Here is a 20,358-nt window from a genome sequence, read left to right as displayed (position 1 = left end):
GGCACTGCCCTGCCTGCCAGGCCAAGTGGCCAGAAATGAAGGCCATTTTCCATGGGAAAAACGAAGTCCTTTCCCCAGGGTCTCAGGAATATGTTCAAGGTGGCGTTTGAGGCTCTAAGTACTTCCAGGGCCCTAGTTGCTGCCAGCTTTTCTTTTGGAAAAATCCAGCAACGATTGCATCATTCTAGCTAGGCTCCCACTTTCTGCCAGGGTGAGTGGCTGCCAAGGGAGGCCATTTGCCATGGGAAAAAGAAGTCCTTTCCCCAGGGTCTGGGTGTCAGATGAAAGGTGGCCTTTGGGGTTCTGAGGACTTGTAGGGTAGTACTTACTGGCTAGAGTAGAGGAAATGGATTCTATTTGAATATCTGTCCCACAGGTCCTGGTTGTCCTTGATGGGCTGCAGCTGTGAGCATTGAAGAGAACTGGGATAAAAGGGGGCGGCGTAGCCATTCAGGGAGAGCCTTGAAGGAGCCCTGAACTGGGAAAGAACAGCATGCAGAAGAAAGCGTCTGTGCTGTGAAGATCTGCAGCCATAAGAACACACCGAGGAGGTATGGACTTTAGCAATCTGAGAACAGCATGATGGGACTCTAGAGAAATAGAAGAACAACAAGTGGCAGCTTTAGATTTGGAGCAATCCAGCAAAGCTTGCAAATTTCTTGCTGGGCACCACCCTCTTGGTCAGGGCGAGTGGCCAGAAATGGAGGCCATTTTCCATGGGGAAAACGAAGTCATTGGCCCAGGCTCTGGGTGTCAGATGACAGGTGGCATCTGGGGCTGTAAGGACTTGCAGGGTCCTAGTTGCTGGCAGCTTTCGTTCTGGAAGGATCCAGCACAGTTTGTAGATTCCTGGCTTGGCACTGCCCTGCCTGCCAGGCCAAGTGGCCAGAAATGAAGGCCATTTTCCATGGGAAAAACGAAGTCCTTTCCCCAGGGTCTCAGTAATATGTTCAAGGTGGCGTTTGAGGCTCTAAGTACTTCCAGGGCCCTAGTTGCTGCCAGCTTTTCTTTTGGAAAAATCCAGCAACGATTGCATCATTCTAGCTAGGCTCCCACTTTCTGCCAGGGTGAGTGGCTGCCAAGGGAGGCCATTTGCCATGGGAAAAAGAAGTCCTTTCCCCAGGGTCTGGGTGTCAGATGAAAGGTGGCCTTTGGGGTTCTGAGGACTTGTAGGGTAGTACTTACTGGCTAGAGTAGAGGAAATGGATTCTATTTGAATATCTGTCCCACAGGTCCTGGTTGTCCTTGATGGGCTGCAGCTGTGAGCATTGAAGAGAACTGGGATAAAAGGGGGCGGCGTAGCCATTCAGGGAGAGCCTTGAAGGAGCCCTGAACTGGGAAAGAACAGCATGCAGAAGAAAGCGTCTGTGCTGTGAAGATCTGCAGCCATAAGAACACACCGAGGAGGTATGGACTTTAGCAATCTGAGAACAGCATGATGGGACTCTAGAGAAATAGAAGAACAACAAGTGGCAGCTTTAGATTTGGAGCAATCCAGCAAAGCTTGCAAATTTCTTGCTGGGCACCACCCTCTTGGTCAGGGCGAGTGGCCAGAAATGGAGGCCATTTTCCATGGGGAAAACGAAGTCATTGGCCCAGGCTCTGGGTGTCAGATGACAGGTGGCATCTGGGGCTGTAAGGACTTGCAGGGTCCTAGTTGCTGGCAGCTTTCGTTCTGGAAGGATCCAGCAGAGTTTGTAGATTCCTGGCTTGGCACTGCCCTGCCTGCCAGGCAGAGTGGCCAGAAATGAAGGCCATTTTCCATGGGAAAAACGAAGTCCTTTCCCCAGGGTCTCAGTAATATGTTCAAGGTGGCGTTTGAGGCTCTAAGTACTTCCAGGGCCCTAGTTGCTGCCAGCTTTTCTTTTGGAAAAATCCAGCAACGATTGCATCATTCTAGCTAGGCTCCCACTTTCTGCCAGGGTGAGTGGCTGCCAAGGGAGGCCATTTGCCATGGGAAAAAGAAGTCCTTTCCCCAGGGTCTGGGTGTCAGATGAAAGGTGGCCTTTGGGGTTCTGAGGACTTGTAGGGTAGTACTTACTGGCTAGAGTAGAGGAAATGGATTCTATTTGAATATCTGTCTAGAGGCTTTGCCCCACAGGTCCTGGTTGTCCTTGATGGGCTGCAGCTGTGAGCATTGAAGAGAACTGGGATAAAAGGGGGCGGCGTAGCCATTCAGGGAGAGCCTTGAAGGAGCCCTGAACTGGGAAAGAACAGCATGCAGAAGAAAGCGTCTGTGCTGTGAAGATCTGCAGCCATAAGAACACACCGAGGAGGTATGGACTTTAGCAATCTGAGAACAGCATGATGGGACTCTAGAGAAATAGAAGAACAACAAGTGGCAGCTTTAGATTTGGAGCAATCCAGCAAAGCTTGCAAATTTCTTGCTGGGCACCACCCTCTTGGTCAGGGCGAGTGGCCAGAAATGGAGGCCATTTTCCATGGGGAAAACGAAGTCATTGGCCCAGGCTCTGGGTGTCAGATGACAGGTGGCATCTGGGGCTGTAAGGACTTGCAGGGTCCTAGTTGCTGGCAGCTTTCGTTCTGGAAGGATCCAGCAGAGTTTGTAGATTCCTGGCTTGGCACTGCCCTGCCTGCCAGGCAGAGTGGCCAGAAATGAAGGCCATTTTCCATGGGAAAAACGAAGTCCTTTCCCCAGGGTCTCAGTAATATGTTCAAGGTGGCGTTTGAGGCTCTAAGTACTTCCAGGGCCCTAGTTGCTGGCAGCTTTTCTTTTGGAAAAATCCAGCAACGATTGCATCATTCTAGCTAGGCTCCCACTTTCTGCCAGGGTGAGTGGCTGCCAAGGGAGGCCATTTGCCATGGGAAAAAGAAGTCCTTTCCCCAGGGTCTGGGTGTCAGATGAAAGGTGGCCTTTGGGGTTCTGAGGACTTGTAGGGTAGTACTTACTGGCTAGAGTAGAGGAAATGGATTCTATTTGAATATCTGTCTAGAGGCTTTGCCCCACAGGTCCTGGTTGTCCTTGATGGGCTGCAGCTGTGAGCATTGAAGAGAACTGGGATAAAAGGGGGCGGCGTAGCCATTCAGGGAGAGCCTTGAAGGAGCCCTGAACTGGGAAAGAACAGCATGCAGAAGAAAGCGTCTGTGCTGTGAAGATCTGCAGCCATAAGAACACACCGAGGAGGTATGGACTTTAGCAATCTGAGAACAGCATGATGGGACTCTAGAGAAATAGAACAACAACTAGTGGTAGCTTTAGATTTGGAGCAATCCAGCAAAGCTTGCAAATTTCTTGCTGGGCACCACCCTCTTGGTCAGGGCGAGTGGCCAGAAATGGAGGCCATTTTCCATGGGGAAAACGAAGTCATTGGCCCAGGCTCTGGGTGTCAGATGACAGGTGGCATCTGGGGCTGTAAGGACTTGCAGGGTCCTAGTTGCTGGCAGCTTTCGTTCTGGAAGGATCCAGCAGAGTTTGTAGATTCCTGGCTTGGCACTGCCCTGCCTGCCAGGCCAAGTGGCCAGAAATGAAGGCCATTTTCCATGGGAAAAACGAAGTCCTTTCCCCAGGGTCTCAGGAATATGTTCAAGGTGGCGTTTGAGGCTCTAAGTACTTCCAGGGCCCTAGTTGCTGCCAGCTTTTCTTTTGGAAAAATCCAGCAACGATTGCATCATTCTAGCTAGGCTCCCACTTTCTGCCAGGGTGAGTGGCTGCCAAGGGAGGCCATTTGCCATGGGAAAAAGAAGTCCTTTCCCCAGGGTCTGGGTGTCAGATGAAAGGTGGCCTTTGGGGTTCTGAGGACTTGTAGGGTAGTACTTACTGGCTAGAGTAGAGGAAATGGATTCTATTTGAATATCTGTCTAGAGGCTTTGCCCCACAGGTCCTGGTTGTCCTTGATGGGCTGCAGCTGTGAGCATTGAAGAGAACTGGGATAAAAGGGGGCGGCGTAGCCATTCAGGGAGAGCCTTGAAGGAGCCCTGAACTGGGAAAGAACAGCATGCAGAAGAAAGCGGCTGTGCTGTGAAGATCTGCAGCCATAAGAACACACCGAGGAGGTATGGACTTTAGCAATCTGAGAACAGCATGATGGGACTCTAGAGAAATAGAAGAACAACAAGTGGCAGCTTTAGATTTGGAGCAATCCAGCAAAGCTTGCAAATTTCTTGCTGGGCACCACCCTCTTGGTCAGGGCGAGTGGCCAGAAATGGAGGCCATTTTCCATGGGGAAAACGAAGTCATTGGCCCAGGCTCTGGGTGTCAGATGACAGGTGGCATCTGGGGCTGTAAGGACTTGCAGGGTCCTAGTTGCTGGCAGCTTTCGTTCTGGAAGGATCCAGCAGAGTTTGTAGATTCCTGGCTTGGCACTGCCCTGCCTGCCAGGCCAAGTGGCCAGAAATGAAGGCCATTTTCCATGGGAAAAACGAAGTCCTTTCCCCAGGGTCTCAGGAATATGTTCAAGGTGGCGTTTGAGGCTCTAAGTACTTCCAGGGCCCTAGTTGCTGCCAGCTTTTCTTTTGGAAAAATCCAGCAACGATTGCATCATTCTAGCTAGGCTCCCACTTTCTGCCAGGGTGAGTGGCTGCCAAGGGAGGCCATTTGCCATGGGAAAAAGAAGTCCTTTCCCCAGGGTCTGGGTGTCAGATGAAAGGTGGCCTTTGGGGTTCTGAGGACTTGTAGGGTAGTACTTACTGGCTAGAGTAGAGGAAATGGATTCTATTTGAATATCTGTCTAGAGGCTTTGCCCCACAGGTCCTGGTTGTCCTTGATGGGCTGCAGCTGTGAGCATTGAAGAGAACTGGGATAAAAGGGGGCGGCTTAGCCATTCAGGGAGAGCCTTGAAGGAGCCCTGAACTGGGAAAGAACAGCATGCAGAAGAAAGCGGCTGTGCTGTGAAGATCTGCAGCCATAAGAACACACCGAGGAGGTATGGACTTTAGCAATCTGAGAACAGCATTATGGGACTCTAGAGAAATAGAAGAACAACAAGTGGCAGCTTTAGATTTGGAGCAATCCAGCAAAGCTTGCAAATTTCTTGCTGGGCACCACCCTCTTGGTCAGGGCGAGTGGCCAGAAATGGAGGCCATTTTCCATGGGGAAAACGAAGTCATTGGCCCAGGCTCTGGGTGTCAGATGACAGGTGGCATCTGGGGCTGTAAGGACTTGCAGGGTCCTAGTTGCTGGCAGCTTTCGTTCTGGAAGGATCCAGCAGAGTTTGTAGATTCCTGGCTTGGCACTGCCCTGCCTGCCAGGCCAAGTGGCCAGAAATGAAGGCCATTTTCCATGGGAAAAACGAAGTCCTTTCCCCAGGGTCTCAGTAATATGTTCAAGGTGGCGTTTAAAGCTCTAAGTACTTCCAGGGCCCTAGTTGCTGGCAGCTTTTCTTTTGGAAAAATCCAGCAACGATTGCATCATTCTAGCTAGGCTCCCACTTTCTGCCAGGGTGAGTGGCTGCCAAGGGAGGCCATTTGCCATGGGAAAAAGAAGTCCTTTCCCCAGGGTCTGGGTGTCAGATGAAAGGTGGCCTTTGGGGTTCTGAGGACTTGTAGGGTAGTACTTACTGGCTAGAGTAGAGGAAATGGATTCTATTTGAATATCTGTCTAGAGGCTTTGCCCCACAGGTCCTGGTTGTCCTTGATGGGCTGCAGCTGTGAGCATTGAAGAGAACTGGGATAAAAGGGGGCGGCGTAGCCATTCAGGGAGAGCCTTGAAGGAGCCCTGAACTGGGAAAGAACAGCATGCAGAAGAAAGCGTCTGTGCTGTGAAGATCTGCAGCCATAAGAACACACCGAGGAGGTATGGACTTTAGCAATCTGAGAACAGCATGATGGGACTCTAGAGAAATAGAACAACAACAAGTGGTAGCTTTCGATTTGGAGCAATCCAGCAAAGCTTGCAAATTTCTTGCTGGGCACCACCCTCTTGGTCAGGGCGAGTGGCCAGAAATGGAGGCCATTTTCCATGGGGAAAACGAAGTCATTGGCCCAGGCTCTGGGTGTCAGATGACTGGTGGCATCTGGGGCTGTAAGGACTTGCAGGGTCCTAGTTGCTGGCAGCTTTCGTTCTGGAAGGATCCAGCAGAGTTTGTAGATTCCTGGCTTGGCACTGCCCTGCCTGCCAGGCAGAGTGGCCACAAATGAAGGCCATTTTCCATGGGAAAAACGAAGTCCTTTCCCCAGGGTCTCAGTAATATGTTCAAGGTGGCGTTTGAGGCTCTAAGTACTTCCAGGGCCCTAGTTGCTGCCAGCTTTTCTTTTGGAAAAATCCAGCAACGATTGCATCATTCTAGCTAGGCTCCCACTTTCTGCCAGGGTGAGTGGCTGCCAAGGGAGGCCATTTGCCATGGGAAAAAGAAGTCCTTTCCCCAGGGTCTGGGTGTCAGATGAAAGGTGGCCTTTGGGGTTCTGAGGACTTGTAGGGTAGTACTTACTGGCTAGAGTAGAGGAAATGGATTCTATTTGAATATCTGTCTAGAGGCTTTGCCCCACAGGTCCTGGTTGTCCTTGATGGGCTGCAGCTGTGAGCATTGAAGAGAACTGGGATAAAAGGGGGCGGCTTAGCCATTCAGGGAGAGCCTTGAAGGAGCCCTGAACTGGGAAAGAACAGCATGCAGAAGAAAGCGTCTGTGCTGTGAAGATCTGCAGCCATAAGAACACACCGAGGAGGTATGGACTTTAGCAATCTGAGAACAGCATTATGGGACTCTAGAGAAATAGAAGAACAACAAGTGGCAGCTTTAGATTTGGAGCAATCCAGCAAAGCTTGCAAATTTCTTGCTGGGCACCACCCTCTTGGTCAGGGCGAGTGGCCAGAAATGGAGGCCATTTTCCATGGGGAAAACGAAGTCATTGGCCCAGGCTCTGGGTGTCAGATGACAGGTGGCATCTGGGGCTGTAAGGACTTGCAGGGTCCTAGTTGCTGGCAGCTTTCGTTCTGGAAGGATCCAGCACAGTTTGTAGATTCCTGGCTTGGCACTGCCCTGCCTGCCAGGCCAAGTGGCCAGAAATGAAGGCCATTTTCCATGGGAAAAACGAAGTCCTTTCCCCAGGGTCTCAGTAATATGTTCAAGGTGGCGTTTGAGGCTCTAAGTACTTCCAGGGCCCTAGTTGCTGCCAGCTTTTCTTTTGGAAAAATCCAGCAACGATTGCATCATTCTAGCTAGGCTCCCACTTTCTGCCAGGGTGAGTGGCTGCCAAGGGAGGCCATTTGCCATGGGAAAAAGAAGTCCTTTCCCCAGGGTCTGGGTGTCAGATGAAAGGTGGCCTTTGGGGTTCTGAGGACTTGTAGGGTAGTACTTACTGGCTAGAGTAGAGGAAATGGATTCTATTTGAATATCTGTCCCACAGGTCCTGGTTGTCCTTGATGGGCTGCAGCTGTGAGCATTGAAGAGAACTGGGATAAAAGGGGGCGGCGTAGCCATTCAGGGAGAGCCTTGAAGGAGCCCTGAACTGGGAAAGAACAGCATGCAGAAGAAAGCGTCTGTGCTGTGAAGATCTGCAGCCATAAGAACACACCGAGGAGGTATGGACTTTAGCAATCTGAGAACAGCATGATGGGACTCTAGAGAAATAGAAGAACAACAAGTGGCAGCTTTAGATTTGGAGCAATCCAGCAAAGCTTGCAAATTTCTTGCTGGGCACCACCCTCTTGGTCAGGGCGAGTGGCCAGAAATGGAGGCCATTTTCCATGGGGAAAACGAAGTCATTGGCCCAGGCTCTGGGTGTCAGATGACAGGTGGCATCTGGGGCTGTAAGGACTTGCAGGGTCCTAGTTGCTGGCAGCTTTCGTTCTGGAAGGATCCAGCACAGTTTGTAGATTCCTGGCTTGGCACTGCCCTGCCTGCCAGGCCAAGTGGCCAGAAATGAAGGCCATTTTCCATGGGAAAAACGAAGTCCTTTCCCCAGGGTCTCAGTAATATGTTCAAGGTGGCGTTTGAGGCTCTAAGTACTTCCAGGGCCCTAGTTGCTGCCAGCTTTTCTTTTGGAAAAATCCAGCAACGATTGCATCATTCTAGCTAGGCTCCCACTTTCTGCCAGGGTGAGTGGCTGCCAAGGGAGGCCATTTGCCATGGGAAAAAGAAGTCCTTTCCCCAGGGTCTGGGTGTCAGATGAAAGGTGGCCTTTGGGGTTCTGAGGACTTGTAGGGTAGTACTTACTGGCTAGAGTAGAGGAAATGGATTCTATTTGAATATCTGTCTAGAGGCTTTGCCCCACAGGTCCTGGTTGTCCTTGATGGGCTGCAGCTGTGAGCATTGAAGAGAACTGGGATAAAAGGGGGCAGCTTAGCCATTCAGGGAGAGCCTTGAAGGAGCCCTGAACTGGGAAAGAACAGCATGCTGAAGAAAGCGTCTGTGCTGTGAAGATCTGCAGCCATAAGAACACACCGAGGAGGTATGGACTTTAGCAATCTGAGAACAGCATTATGGGACTCTAGAGAAATAGAAGAACAACAAGTGGCAGCTTTAGATTTGGAGCAATCCAGCAAAGCTTGCAAATTTCTTGCTGGGCACCACCCTCTTGGTCAGGGCGAGTGGCCAGAAATGGAGGCCATTTTCCATGGGGAAAACGAAGTCATTGGCCCAGGCTCTGGGTGTCAGATGACAGGTGGCATCTGGGGCTGTAAGGACTTGCAGGGTCCTAGTTGCTGGCAGCTTTCGTTCTGGAAGGATCCAGCACAGTTTGTAGATTCCTGGCTTGGCACTGCCCTGCCTGCCAGGCCAAGTGGCCAGAAATGAAGGCCATTTTCCATGGGAAAAACGAAGTCCTTTCCCCAGGGTCTCAGTAATATGTTCAAGGTGGCGTTTGAGGCTCTAAGTACTTCCAGGGCCCTAGTTGCTGCCAGCTTTTCTTTTGGAAAAATCCAGCAACGATTGCATCATTCTAGCTAGGCTCCCACTTTCTGCCAGGGTGAGTGGCTGCCAAGGGAGGCCATTTGCCATGGGAAAAAGAAGTCCTTTCCCCAGGGTCTGGGTGTCAGATGAAAGGTGGCCTTTGGGGTTCTGAGGACTTGTAGGGTAGTACTTACTGGCTAGAGTAGAGGAAATGGATTCTATTTGAATATCTGTCTAGAGGCTTTGCCCCACAGGTCCTGGTTGTCCTTGATGGGCTGCAGCTGTGAGCATTGAAGAGAACTGGGATAAAAGGGGGCGGCGTAGCCATTCAGGGAGAGCCTTGAAGGAGCCCTGAACTGGGAAAGAACAGCATGCAGAAGAAAGCGTCTGTGCTGTGAAGATCTGCAGCCATAAGAACACACCGAGGAGGTATGGACTTTAGCAATCTGAGAACAGCATGATGGGACTCTAGAGAAATAGAAGAACAACAAGTGGCAGCTTTAGATTTGGAGCAATCCAGCAAAGCTTGCAAATTTCTTGCTGGGCACCACCCTCTTGGTCAGGGCGAGTGGCCAGAAATGGAGGCCATTTTCCATGGGGAAAACGAAGTCATTGGCCCAGGCTCTGGGTGTCAGATGACAGGTGGCATCTGGGGCTGTAAGGACTTGCAGGGTCCTAGTTGCTGGCAGCTTTCGTTCTGGAAGGATCCAGCACAGTTTGTAGATTCCTGGCTTGGCACTGCCCTGCCTGCCAGGCCAAGTGGCCAGAAATGAAGGCCATTTTCCATGGGAAAAACGAAGTCCTTTCCCCAGGGTCTCAGTAATATGTTCAAGGTGGCGTTTGAGGCTCTAAGTACTTCCAGGGCCCTAGTTGCTGCCAGCTTTTCTTTTGGAAAAATCCAGCAACGATTGCATCATTCTAGCTAGGCTCCCACTTTCTGCCAGGGTGAGTGGCTGCCAAGGGAGGCCATTTGCCATGGGAAAAAGAAGTCCTTTCCCCAGGGTCTGGGTGTCAGATGAAAGGTGGCCTTTGGGGTTCTGAGGACTTGTAGGGTAGTACTTACTGGCTAGAGTAGAGGAAATGGATTCTATTTGAATATCTGTCTAGAGGCTTTGCCCCACAGGTCCTGGTTGTCCTTGATGGGCTGCAGCTGTGAGCATTGAAGAGAACTGGGATAAAAGGGGGCGGCGTAGCCATTCAGGGAGAGCCTTGAAGGAGCCCTGAACTGGGAAAGAACAGCATGCAGAAGAAAGCGTCTGTGCTGTGAAGATCTGCAGCCATAAGAACACACCGAGGAGGTATGGACTTTAGCAATCTGAGAACAGCATGATGGGACTCTAGAGAAATAGAACAACAACAAGTGGCAGCTTTAGATTTGGAGCAATCCAGCAAAGCTTGCAAATTTCTTGCTGGGCACCACCCTCTTGGTCAGGGCGAGTGGCCAGAAATGGAGGCCATTTTCCATGGGGAAAACGAAGTCATTGGCCCAGGCTCTGGGTGTCAGATGACTGGTGGCATCTGGGGCTGTAAGGACTTGCAGGGTCCTAGTTGCTGGCAGCTTTCGTTCTGGAAGGATCCAGCAGAGTTTGTAGATTCCTGGCTTGGCACTGCCCTGCCTGCCAGGCAGAGTGGCCAGAAATGAAGGCCATTTTCCATGGGAAAAACGAAGTCCTTTCCCCAGGGTCTCAGTAATATGTTCAAGGTGGCGTTTGAGGCTCTAAGTACTTCCAGGGCCCTAGTTGCTGCCAGCTTTTCTTTTGGAAAAATCCAGCAACGATTGCATCATTCTAGCTAGGCTCCCACTTTCTGCCAGGGTGAGTGGCTGCCAAGGGAGGCCATTTGCCATGGGAAAAAGAAGTCCTTTCCCCAGGGTCTGGGTGTCAGATGAAAGGTGGCCTTTGGGGTTCTGAGGACTTGTAGGGTAGTACTTACTGGCTAGAGTAGAGGAAATGGATTCTATTTGAATATCTGTCTAGAGGCTTTGCCCCACAGGTCCTGGTTGTCCTTGATGGGCTGCAGCTGTGAGCATTGAAGAGAACTGGGATAAAAGGGGGCGGCGTAGCCATTCAGGGAGAGCCTTGAAGGAGCCCTGAACTGGGAAAGAACAGCATGCAGAAGAAAGCGTCTGTGCTGTGAAGATCTGCAGCCATAAGAACACACCGAGGAGGTATGGACTTTAGCAATCTGAGAACAGCATGATGGGACTCTAGAGAAATAGAAGAACAACAAGTGGCAGCTTTAGATTTGGAGCAATCCAGCAAAGCTTGCAAATTTCTTGCTGGGCACCACCCTCTTGGTCAGGGCGAGTGGCCAGAAATGGAGGCCATTTTCCATGGGGAAAACGAAGTCATTGGCCCAGGCTCTGGGTGTCAGATGACAGGTGGCATCTGGGGCTGTAAGGACTTGCAGGGTCCTAGTTGCTGGCAGCTTTCGTTCTGGAAGGATCCAGCACAGTTTGTAGATTCCTGGCTTGGCACTGCCCTGCCTGCCAGGCCAAGTGGCCAGAAATGAAGGCCATTTTCCATGGGAAAAACGAAGTCCTTTCCCCAGGGTCTCAGTAATATGTTCAAGGTGGCGTTTAAAGCTCTAAGTACTTCCAGGGCCCTAGTTGCTGCCAGCTTTTCTTTTGGAAAAATCCAGCAACGATTGCATCATTCTAGCTAGGCTCCCACTTTCTGCCAGGGTGAGTGGCTGCCAAGGGAGGCCATTTGCCATGGGAAAAAGAAGTCCTTTCCCCAGGGTCTGGGTGTCAGATGAAAGGTGGCCTTTGGGGTTCTGAGGACTTGTAGGGTAGTACTTACTGGCTAGAGTAGAGGAAATGGATTCTATTTGAATATCTGTCTAGAGGCTTTGCCCCACAGGTCCTGGTTGTCCTTGATGGGCTGCAGCTGTGAGCATTGAAGAGAACTGGGATAAAAGGGGGCGGCGTAGCCATTCAGGGAGAGCCTTGAAGGAGCCCTGAACTGGGAAAGAACAGCATGCAGAAGAAAGCGTCTGTGCTGTGAAGATCTGCAGCCATAAGAACACACCGAGGAGGTATGGACTTTAGCAATCTGAGAACAGCATGATGGGACTCTAGAGAAATAGAACAACAACAAGTGGCAGCTTTAGATTTGGAGCAATCCAGCAAAGCTTGCAAATTTCTTGCTGGGCACCACCCTCTTGGTCAGGGCGAGTGGCCAGAAATGGAGGCCATTTTCCATGGGGAAAACGAAGTCATTGGCCCAGGCTCTGGGTGTCAGATGACTGGTGGCATCTGGGGCTGTAAGGACTTGCAGGGTCCTAGTTGCTGGCAGCTTTCGTTCTGGAAGGATCCAGCAGAGTTTGTAGATTCCTGGCTTGGCACTGCCCTGCCTGCCAGGCAGAGTGGCCAGAAATGAAGGCCATTTTCCATGGGAAAAACGAAGTCCTTTCCCCAGGGTCTCAGTAATATGTTCAAGGTGGCGTTTGAGGCTCTAAGTACTTCCAGGGCCCTAGTTGCTGCCAGCTTTTCTTTTGGAAAAATCCAGCAACGATTGCATCATTCTAGCTAGGCTCCCACTTTCTGCCAGGGTGAGTGGCTGCCAAGGGAGGCCATTTGCCATGGGAAAAAGAAGTCCTTTCCCCAGGGTCTGGGTGTCAGATGAAAGGTGGCCTTTGGGGTTCTGAGGACTTGTAGGGTAGTACTTACTGGCTAGAGTAGAGGAAATGGATTCTATTTGAATATCTGTCTAGAGGCTTTGCCCCACAGGTCCTGGTTGTCCTTGATGGGCTGCAGCTGTGAGCATTGAAGAGAACTGGGATAAAAGGGGGCGGCGTAGCCATTCAGGGAGAGCCTTGAAGGAGCCCTGAACTGGGAAAGAACAGCATGCAGAAGAAAGCGTCTGTGCTGTGAAGATCTGCAGCCATAAGAACACACCGAGGAGGTATGGACTTTAGCAATCTGAGAACAGCATGATGGGACTCTAGAGAAATAGAACAACAACTAGTGGTAGCTTTCGATTTGGAGCAATCCAGCAAAGCTTGCAAATTTCTTGCTGGGCACCACCCTCTTGGTCAGGGCGAGTGGCCAGAAATGGAGGCCATTTTCCATGGGGAAAACGAAGTCATTGGCCCAGGCTCTGGGTGTCAGATGACAGGTGGCATCTGGGGCTGTAAGGACTTGCAGGGTCCTAGTTGCTGGCAGCTTTCGTTCTGGAAGGATCCAGCACAGTTTGTAGATTCCTGGCTTGGCACTGCCCTGCCTGCCAGGCCAAGTGGCCAGAAATGAAGGCCATTTTCCATGGGAAAAACGAAGTCCTTTCCCCAGGGTCTCAGTAATATGTTCAAGGTGGCGTTTAAAGCTCTAAGTACTTCCAGGGCCCTAGTTGCTGCCAGCTTTTCTTTTGGAAAAATCCAGCAACGATTGCATCATTCTAGCTAGGCTCCCACTTTCTGCCAGGGTGAGTGGCTGCCAAGGGAGGCCATTTGCCATGGGAAAAAGAAGTCCTTTCCCCAGGGTCTGGGTGTCAGATGAAAGGTGGCCTTTGGGGTTCTGAGGACTTGTAGGGTAGTACTTACTGGCTAGAGTAGAGGAAATGGATTCTATTTGAATATCTGTCTAGAGGCTTTGCCCCACAGGTCCTGGTTGTCCTTGATGGGCTGCAGCTGTGAGCATTGAAGAGAACTGGGATAAAAGGGGGCGGCGTAGCCATTCAGGGAGAGCCTTGAAGGAGCCCTGAACTGGGAAAGAACAGCATGCAGAAGAAAGCGTCTGTGCTGTGAAGATCTGCAGCCATAAGAACACACCGAGGAGGTATGGACTTTAGCAATCTGAGAACAGCATGATGGGACTCTAGAGAAATAGAACAACAACAAGTGGTAGCTTTCGATTTGGAGCAATCCAGCAAAGCTTGCAAATTTCTTGCTGGGCACCACCCTCTTGGTCAGGGCGAGTGGCCAGAAATGGAGGCCATTTTCCATGGGGAAAACGAAGTCATTGGCCCAGGCTCTGGGTGTCAGATGACAGGTGGCATCTGGGGCTGTAAGGACTTGCAGGGTCCTAGTTGCTGGCAGCTTTCGTTCTGGAAGGATCCAGCACAGTTTGTAGATTCCTGGCTTGGCACTGCCCTGCCTGCCAGGCCAAGTGGCCAGAAATGAAGGCCATTTTCCATGGGAAAAACGAAGTCCTTTCCCCAGGGTCTCAGTAATATGTTCAAGGTGGCGTTTAAAGCTCTAAGTACTTCCAGGGCCCTAGTTGCTGCCAGCTTTTCTTTTGGAAAAATCCAGCAACGATTGCATCATTCTAGCTAGGCTCCCACTTTCTGCCAGGGTGAGTGGCTGCCAAGGGAGGCCATTTGCCATGGGAAAAAGAAGTCCTTTCCCCAGGGTCTGGGTGTCAGATGAAAGGTGGCCTTTGGGGTTCTGAGGACTTGTAGGGTAGTACTTACTGGCTAGAGTAGAGGAAATGGATTCTATTTGAATATCTGTCCCACAGGTCCTGGTTGTCCTTGATGGGCTGCAGCTGTGAGCATTGAAGAGAACTGGGATAAAAGGGGGCGGCGTAGCCATTCAGGGAGAGCCTTGAAGGAGCCCTGAACTGGGAAAGAACAGCATGCAGAAGAAAGCGTCTGTGCTGTGAAGATCTGCAGCCATAAGAACACACCGAGGAGGTATGGACTTTAGCAATCTGAGAACAGCATTATGGGACTCTAGAGAAATAGAAGAACAACAAGTGGCAGCTTTAGATTTGGAGCAATCCAGCAAAGCTTGCAAATTTCTTGCTGGGCACCACCCTCTTGGTCAGGGCGAGTGGCCAGAAATGGAGGCCATTTTCCATGGGGAAAACGAAGTCATTGGCCCAGGCTCTGGGTGTCAGATGACAGGTGGCATCTGGGGCTGTAAGGACTTGCAGGGTCCTAGTTGCTGGCAGCTTTCGTTCTGGAAGGATCCAGCACAGTTTGTAGATTCCTGGCTTGGCACTGCCCTGCCTGCCAGGCCAAGTGGCCAGAAATGAAGGCCATTTTCCATGGGAAAAACGAAGTCCTTTCCCCAGGGTCTCAGTAATATGTTCAAGGTGGCGTTTAAAGCTCTAAGTACTTCCAGGGCCCTAGTTGCTGCCAGCTTTTCTTTTGGAAAAATCCAGCAACGATTGCATCATTCTAGCTAGGCTCCCACTTTCTGCCAGGGTGAGTGGCTGCCAAGGGAGGCCATTTGCCATGGGAAAAAGAAGTCCTTTCCCCAGGGTCTGGGTGTCAGATGAAAGGTGGCCTTTGGGGTTCTGAGGACTTGTAGGGTAGTACTTACTGGCTAGAGTAGAGGAAATGGATTCTATTTGAATATCTGTCCCACAGGTCCTGGTTGTCCTTGATGGGCTGCAGCTGTGAGCATTGAAGAGAACTGGGATAAAAGGGGGCGGCGTAGCCATTCAGGGAGAGCCTTGAAGGAGCCCTGAACTGGGAAAGAACAGCATGCAGAAGAAAGCGTCTGTGCTGTGAAGATCTGCAGCCATAAGAACACACCGAGGAGGTATGGACTTTAGCAATCTGAGAACAGCATGATGGGACTCTAGAGAAATAGAAGAACAACAAGTGGTAGCTTTCGATTTGGAGCAATCCAGCAAAGCTTGCAAATTTCTTGCTGGGCACCACCCTCTTGGTCAGGGCGAGTGGCCAGAAATGGAGGCCATTTTCCATGGGGAAAACGAAGTCATTGGCCCAGGCTCTGGGTGTCAGATGACTGGTGGCATCTGGGGCTGTAAGGACTTGCAGGGTCCTAGTTGCTGGCAGCTTTCGTTCTGGAAGGATCCAGCAGAGTTTGTAGATTCCTGGCTTGGCACTGCCCTGCCTGCCAGGCAGAGTGGCCACAAATGAAGGCCATTTTCCATGGGAAAAACGAAGTCCTTTCCCCAGGGTCTCAGTAATATGTTCAAGGTGGCGTTTGAGGCTCTAAGTACTTCCAGGGCCCTAGTTGCTGCCAGCTTTTCTTTTGGAAAAATCCAGCAACGATTGCATCATTCTAGCTAGGCTCCCACTTTCTGCCAGGGTGAGTGGCTGCCAAGGGAGGCCATTTGCCATGGGAAAAAGAAGTCCTTTCCCCAGGGTCTGGGTGTCAGATGAAAGGTGGCCTTTGGGGTTCTGAGGACTTGTAGGGTAGTACTTACTGGCTAGAGTAGAGGAAATGGATTCTATTTGAATATCTGTCTAGAGGCTTTGCCCCACAGGTCCTGGTTGTCCTTGATGGGCTGCAGCTGTGAGCATTGAAGAGAACTGGGATAAAAGGGGGCGGCTTAGCCATTCAGGGAGAGCCTTGAAGGAGCCCTGAACTGGGAAAGAACAGCATGCAGAAGAAAGCGTCTGTGCTGTGAAGATCTGCAGCCATAAGAACACACCGAGGAGGTATGGACTTTAGCAATCTGAGAACAGCATGATGGGACTCTAGAGAAATAGAAGAACAACAAGTGGCAGCTTTAGATTTGGAGCAATCCAGCAAAGCTTGCAAATTTCTTGCTGGGCACCACCCTCTTGGTCAGGGCGAGTGGCCAGAAATGGAGGCCATTTTCCATGGGGAAAACGAAGTCATTGGCCCAGGCTCTGGGTGTCAGATGACAGGTGGCATCTGGGGCTGTAAGGACTTGCAGGGTCCTAGTTGCTGGCAGCTTTCGTTCTGGAAGGATCCAGCAGAGTTTGTAGATTCCTGGCTTGGCACTGCCCTGCCTGCCAGGCCAAGTGGCCAGAAATGAAGGCCATTTTCCATGGGAAAAACGAAGTCCTTTCCCCAGGGTCTCAGTAATATGTTCAAGGTGGCGTTTGAGGCTCTAAGTACTTCCAGGGCCCTAGTTGCTGGCAGCTTTTCTTTTGGAAAAATCCAGCAACGATTGCATCATTCTAGCTAGGCTCCCACTTTCTGCCAGGGTGAGTGGCTGCCAAGGGAGGCCATTTGCCATGGGAAAAAGAAGTCCTTTCCCCAGGGTCTGGGTGTCAGATGAAAGGTGGCCTTTGGGGTTCTGAGGACTTGTAGGGTAGTACTTACTGGCTAGAGTAGAGGAAATGGATTCTATTTGAATATCTGTCCCACAGGTCCTGGTTGTCCTTGATGGGCTGCAGCTGTGAGCATTGAAGAGAACTGGGATAAAAGGGGGCGGCGTAGCCATTCAGGGAGAGCCTTGAAGGAGCCCTGAACTGGGAAAGAACAGCATGCAGAAGAAAGCGTCTGTGCTGTGAAGATCTGCAGCCATAAGAACACACCGAGGAGGTATGGACTTTAGCAATCTGAGAACAGCATTATGGGACTCTAGAGAAATAGAAGAACAACAAGTGGCAGCTTTAGATTTGGAGCAATCCAGCAAAGCTTGCAAATTTCTTGCTGGGCACCACCCTCTTGGTCAGGGCGAGTGGCCAGAAATGGAGGCCATTTTCCATGGGGAAAACGAAGTCATTGGCCCAGGCTCTGGGTGTCAGATGACAGGTGGCATCTGGGGCTGTAAGGACTTGCAGGGTCCTAGTTGCTGGCAGCTTTCGTTCTGGAAGGATCCAGCACAGTTTGTAGATTCCTGGCTTGGCACTGCCCTGCCTGCCAGGCCAAGTGGCCAGAAATGAAGGCCATTTTCCATGGGAAAAACGAAGTCCTTTCCCCAGGGTCTCAGTAATATGTTCAAGGTGGCGTTTGAGGCTCTAAGTACTTCCAGGGCCCTAGTTGCTGCCAGCTTTTCTTTTGGAAAAATCCAGCAACGATTGCATCATTCTAGCTAGGCTCCCACTTTCTGCCAGGGTGAGTGGCTGCCAAGGGAGGCCATTTGCCATGGGAAAAAGAAGTCCTTTCCCCAGGGTCTGGGTGTCAGATGAAAGGTGGCCTTTGGGGTTCTGAGGACTTGTAGGGTAGTACTTACTGGCTAGAGTAGAGGAAATGGATTCTATTTGAATATCTGTCTAGAGGCTTTGCCCCACAGGTCCTGGTTGTCCTTGATGGGCTGCAGCTGTGAGCATTGAAGAGAACTGGGATAAAAGGGGGCAGCTTAGCCATTCAGGGAGAGCCTTGAAGGAGCCCTGAACTGGGAAAGAACAGCATGCAGAAGAAAGCGTCTGTGCTGTGAAGATCTGCAGCCATAAGAACACACCGAGGAGGTATGGACTTTAGCAATCTGAGAACAGCATTATGGGACTCTAGAGAAATAGAAGAACAACAAGTGGCAGCTTTAGATTTGGAGCAATCCAGCAAAGCTTGCAAATTTCTTGCTGGGCACCACCCTCTTGGTCAGGGCGAGTGGCCAGAAATGGAGGCCATTTTCCATGGGGAAAACGAAGTCATTGGCCCAGGCTCTGGGTGTCAGATGACAGGTGGCATCTGGGGCTGTAAGGACTTGCAGGGTCCTAGTTGCTGGCAGCTTTCGTTCTGGAAGGATCCAGCACAGTTTGTAGATTCCTGGCTTGGCACTGCCCTGCCTGCCAGGCCAAGTGGCCAGAAATGAAGGCCATTTTCCATGGGAAAAACGAAGTCCTTTCCCCAGGGTCTCAGGAATATGTTCAAGGTGGCGTTTGAGGCTCTAAGTACTTCCAGGGCCCTAGTTGCTGCCAGCTTTTCTTTTGGAAAAATCCAGCAACGATTGCATCATTCTAGCTAGGCTCCCACTTTCTGCCAGGGTGAGTGGCTGCCAAGGGAGGCCATTTGCCATGGGAAAAAGAAGTCCTTTCCCCAGGGTCTGGGTGTCAGATGAAAGGTGGCCTTTGGGGTTCTGAGGACTTGTAGGGTAGTACTTACTGGCTAGAGTAGAGGAAATGGATTCTATTTGAATATCTGTCTAGAGGCTTTGCCCCACAGGTCCTGGTTGTCCTTGATGGGCTGCAGCTGTGAGCATTGAAGAGAACTGGGATAAAAGGGGGCGGCGTAGCCATTCAGGGAGAGCCTTGAAGGAGCCCTGAACTGGGAAAGAACAGCATGCAGAAGAAAGCGTCTGTGCTGTGAAGATCTGCAGCCATAAGAACACACCGAGGAGGTATGGACTTTAGCAATCTGAGAACAGCATTATGGGACTCTAGAGAAATAGAAGAACAACAAGTGGCAGCTTTAGATTTGGAGCAATCCAGCAAAGCTTGCAAATTTCTTGCTGGGCACCACCCTCTTGGTCAGGGCGAGTGGCCAGAAATGGAGGCCATTTTCCATGGGGAAAACGAAGTCATTGGCCCAGGCTCTGGGTGTCAGATGACAGGTGGCATCTGGGGCTCTAAGGACTTGCAGGGTCCTAGTTGCTGGCAGCTTTCGTTCTGGAAGGATCCAGCACAGTTTGTAGATTCCTGGCTTGGCACTGCCCTGCCTGCCAGGCCAAGTGGCCACAAATGAAGGCCATTTTCCATGGGAAAAACGAAGTCCTTTCCCCAGGGTCTCAGTAATATGTTCAAGGTGGCGTTTGAGGCTCTAAGTACTTCCAGGGCCCTAGTTGCTGCCAGCTTTTCTTTTGGAAAAATCCAGCAACGATTGCATCATTCTAGCTAGGCTCCCACTTTCTGCCAGGGTGAGTGGCTGCCAAGGGAGGCCATTTGCCATGGGAAAAAGAAGTCCTTTCCCCAGGGTCTGGGTGTCAGATGAAAGGTGGCCTTTGGGGTTCTGAGGACTTGTAGGGTAGTACTTACTGGCTAGAGTAGAGGAAATGGATTCTATTTGAATATCTGTCCCACAGGTCCTGGTTGTCCTTGATGGGCTGCAGCTGTGAGCATTGAAGAGAACTGGGATAAAAGGGGGCGGCGTAGCCATTCAGGGAGAGCCTTGAAGGAGCCCTGAACTGGGAAAGAACAGCATGCAGAAGAAAGCGTCTGTGCTGTGAAGATCTGCAGCCATAAGAACACACCGAGGAGGTATGGACTTTAGCAATCTGAGAACAGCATGATGGGACTCTAGAGAAATAGAAGAACAACAAGTGGTAGCTTTCGATTTGGAGCAATCCAGCAAAGCTTGCAAATTTCTTGCTGGGCACCACCCTCTTGGTCAGGGCGAGTGGCCAGAAATGGAGGCCATTTTCCATGGGGAAAACGAAGTCATTGGCCCAGGCTCTGGGTGTCAGATGACTGGTGGCATCTGGGGCTGTAAGGACTTGCAGGGTCCTAGTTGCTGGCAGCTTTCGTTCTGGAAGGATCCAGCAGAGTTTGTAGATTCCTGGCTTGGCACTGCCCTGCCTGCCAGGCAGAGTGGCCAGAAATGAAGGCCATTTTCCATGGGAAAAACGAAGTCCTTTCCCCAGGGTCTCAGTAATATGTTCAAGGTGGCGTTTGAGGCTCTAAGTACTTCCAGGGCCCTAGTTGCTGCCAGCTTTTCTTTTGGAAAAATCCAGCAACGATTGCATCATTCTAGCTAGGCTCCCACTTTCTGCCAGGGTGAGTGGCTGCCAAGGGAGGCCATTTGCCATGGGAAAAAGAAGTCCTTTCCCCAGGGTCTGGGTGTCAGATGAAAGGTGGCCTTTGGGGTTCTGAGGACTTGTAGGGTAGTACTTACTGGCTAGAGTAGAGGAAATGGATTCTATTTGAATATCTGTCTAGAGGCTTTGCCCCACAGGTCCTGGTTGTCCTTGATGGGCTGCAGCTGTGAGCATTGAAGAGAACTGGGATAAAAGGGGGCGGCTTAGCCA

The sequence above is a fragment of the Agelaius phoeniceus genome, chromosome 32 (assembly GCF_051311805.1).
Source record: "Agelaius phoeniceus isolate bAgePho1 chromosome 32, bAgePho1.hap1, whole genome shotgun sequence".
In the NCBI taxonomy this organism is placed as follows: Eukaryota; Metazoa; Chordata; class Aves; order Passeriformes; family Icteridae; genus Agelaius; species Agelaius phoeniceus.
The sequence above is the reverse complement of the archived record's forward strand: the minus strand, read 5'-3'. Positions refer to the sequence as shown.